At 40.8% G+C, this 3,665-nt stretch overlaps 1 pseudogene; it reads left to right on the top strand.

Moving 5' to 3' along the window:
• Positions 1-316: 316 nt before the first annotated feature.
• Positions 317-3,118, top strand: LOC101601816 (annotated as a pseudogene).
• Positions 3,119-3,665: the final 547 nt, after the last annotated feature.

A 3,665-nucleotide genomic window follows, 5' to 3' on the forward strand; every position in this document is an offset into this window, starting at 1 on the left:
TTCTCCATCATATGAATGAGACTTACCTAATCAGTTGAAGCTGTGACCAGGACAAATACTTTCACACATACCCTTCCCACTGCAAGAATAAATTCTTCCAGATTTGATTTACAACACTGCCTCTTCCTGAATCTCCAGTCCTGGACCATTGTATGGACTTTGGACTTGCTCGGCTACTACTTAATAGCCAATCGCTCCATACAAGTCTTTTTCTGCACACACACACACACGTGCGCGTGTGCACATGCACACACACACACACACACACAACTTTATTTGTTCTTTTAGTCTGAAGAACGCTGAACCACACAGTATGATGGAAATGGAAGATGATAGAAAATATGCCGAGAAGGCTTCATCTGCAAAAGCTGGGGACTACTTGGATGTGAAGGGCAAGAGGAAACAAAGGGCTTGGTAGATTCTGTCTATATGACCAGGAGACTGGAACTTCCCAAATCTAAAAACAAAAAGTGGCAGGAAAGGAACCAGTGGGATAGGGGAGGGGAAGTAAGAGTGGGGAATGGGATACAGAGTAATGGCAGCAAGTGTATGGAAGTACCTTATGCTCACTTATATAAACATATAGATGTATGAGTATATGTATGTAGATATGTATATAGACATACATATATGAAAATGTCATAATGAAACCCAGTATTTATTTACTAATTTTGTTCATTTATTTGAGAGAGAGAGAGAGAGAGCAGCAGCAGCAGCAGGTAGAGAGGCAGATAGAGAGAGAATGGGAACACCAGGACCTCCAGCAACTGCAAACAAACTCCAGATGCATGTGCCACCTTGTCCATCTGGCTTACGCGAGTCCTAGGGAATCGAACTTGGGCCCTTTGCCTTTGCAGTCAAACCACTAAGCCATCCCTCCAGCCTGAAACCCACTATTTTGTACAATTAATATATACTAATAAAAAGTCAACAAGATGGGTGTTAGAACATTGATACTACCTGTGGAAAGGAAGGTAGCCATGCCCATCTATAGCAGCTTCTCTCTCTTCCTCTCCCTCTCTCTGTCTCTCTCTCTATCTCTCTGAAAGCAGGCTTACAGCTAAAATACTCTTCCCCGACATTGCTGTGGGCAGAATAAAAAGCAAGCCCATTTCACCTTTCTCTGCTGCTCTAGGGTACCAATGATAAAGGATTTTGAGTTCAGGAAGGGATCAAATTCCATAAAGATGCAGCAGATCCCACAACAAATAATTGAAAACACAGACTCAGAGAAGAGTAAATTATGAATTATGATTTATTATTTTTTAAATCTTTAAAAATATTTATTTGAGAGAGATAGAAAGAGGGAGAGGGGGAGAGAGGGGGAAAGAGAGAGAATGAGCATGTCAGGGACTTCAGCCACTGTAAACAAACTCCAGATACATGCACCACCTTGTACATATGGCTTATATGGGTCCTGGTGAATCGAACCTGGGTCCTTTGGCCTCACAGGCAAATACCTTAACTGCTAAGCCATCTCTCCAGACCAATTACAATTTCTTTAAGTTCACTGTAAGAAGAGTTACAATCCAGAGGGAAGGCTAGCAAGGAAGCCCAAACCAAAAGAAATTCTCCAACTGGGAAGGGGAAAGGGAGATGGAAAAATTTCTCCTCACATATGGAAAAGTCTGGAGATTCATACATACACATCACACACACACACACACACACAGAAAGCAAGTCAGGAGGATCACAAGCCAAAATGTCCCCCTCATATAGGGGGTCAAAGAAGACTAAGACAGCATGAGGAGCTCAGAATATCCTATCTGTAGCAAATCAAGGCAGGAAAGCATCTGGACAAGGGGAGAACTTTCAAAAGGGGCCAGGAAGCAAGAGCAGGAGAGTCAGAGGCCAGGAGAAGAGGCTTAAACACATGTGCCAGACACACTGATGGATCCAATGTCCAATTAGGGTGAGCCTCATCATCAGGAAGGGAGGAGAGTACTTAATAGGTTGATATTGTATATATGTAAGTACAATGATTGTGATGGGAAGGTAATATCATGGAGAATGGAATTTCAAAGGGGAAAGTGTGGGCGGGGGGAGAGGGAGGGAATTACCATGGGATTTTTTTTATAATCATGGAAAATGCTAATAAAAATTTAAGAAAAATGAAACAGAAAGTATTTCAGCAAATAACAAGGGAGTAAGCCCTGAACCAACTCATCTTTAAGATTTTTTTTCACCCAGTGATATCAATGGGACACCTGTGGATTTCTCAAGAATGAGCAAAATGTCTTTAGATGATCAATGTAAGGATACTGTGCTTCAAGCTAGAGAGCTCATTCTTAGGTTCATCAGAAATACCAGTTCCGCTGTGCGCACTGTCACTTGTGCTGACACAGATACGACATTTAAAATTTCCAGAAAGGTATATCCAGATGGCCAAAGAGTCCTAGCTGTCATCGCTAAATCTGATCTCACGGAGGTAACTACTGATGTCATGGAGGTATTGGGGGAAGGGTTATTCTAGTCAAGCTTGGAATTATTGGAGTAGTTAACAGCAGCCAGCTAGATATTAACAGTAAGAAGAGTATAATAATTCAGTCTATAATGAATGGCTTATCTTCAAAGAAGATACCCATCTTGGGCCAAGAAAAGTGGAGCAAATTATCTTCCTAGGAATCTAGATAGGTTACCTTTGCATCACATCAGAGATTGTTTCCTAGAGCTGAAAACAAGGATACATGTTATATCTCTCTTCTGAAGAGCCATAGTAAACCTGCAGATGATAAACATTCTATTTTACTCTAGTCCATTACCAAATTTGCCACAAAATACTGCAATACTATTGAAGGAACTAAAACTACATTGAAATTTCAGAGGTATGTTGTGATGTTTGAATTTCTTATTTTTCCACTACAGTTTTAGGTAAACCTGAGAATCTGTTGGGCCATTAGGTGACCTTGGCACTATGGATATTTTGAAAGACATTAGAAATGCTGCTGGTCCTTACCTTGTTTTGTCTGAGGTTTCATTTGGGTCACTGGTCCAGTGGCAAATCAAACATCAAGAAGAGCCCAGCTTCATTTGTGAGGAAATGCAAAGACTCATTCAACACAGTAGCAAGTACCATACACTGGAATCGTTCAGGTTCCTAAGCTTCATGGTGTCGTGATGAAGTAGTGACTTTTCTTCATAAAGGCTGCCTGTTACAAATGAAATGGTCTGCAGCTTAGTGGCAATTGCATTGGCTAATATCAATATATAACATCCAGACTTTGTTAATTCCTGTGAGCTAATGAATAATACTATAAAGGGATAAAGAAGAAACAAGATGAAAACAGAACTGCCTTCATCTACATGCTGAGACAAGTCTTTCAAAGTGCCCAGTGCTTTGGTGCCTACCTCCTAGGAATCCTCTGCTGCTGCTGAAGTGGCAAGGCAATTCAGGACAGCAGAAAAGAAACAAAAAACTGTTTGTACCAGGAGTTATGGGGTTGAGAATGGTATAAAGAAATAACAGTTAACTGGAGAGGAATGCTGAAAACTTCAAAAGCTAAAGAATCACTAAGTGAAGAAAAACCAATTCCAGTTATCCCAGTCAGTCCACAAGAAGGTCACACTGTCAGTTAGCCAGATATGCCCAAGAACAGAATGATATGAGAATTTTGGGATGTCTTTGAGAGCTTCAGAGCCTTTCTCAACTATTGGGTAGGCAATAA

This window comes from Jaculus jaculus, chromosome 2, assembly GCF_020740685.1.
Source record: "Jaculus jaculus isolate mJacJac1 chromosome 2, mJacJac1.mat.Y.cur, whole genome shotgun sequence".
NCBI lineage: Eukaryota > Metazoa > Chordata > Mammalia > Rodentia > Dipodidae > Jaculus > Jaculus jaculus.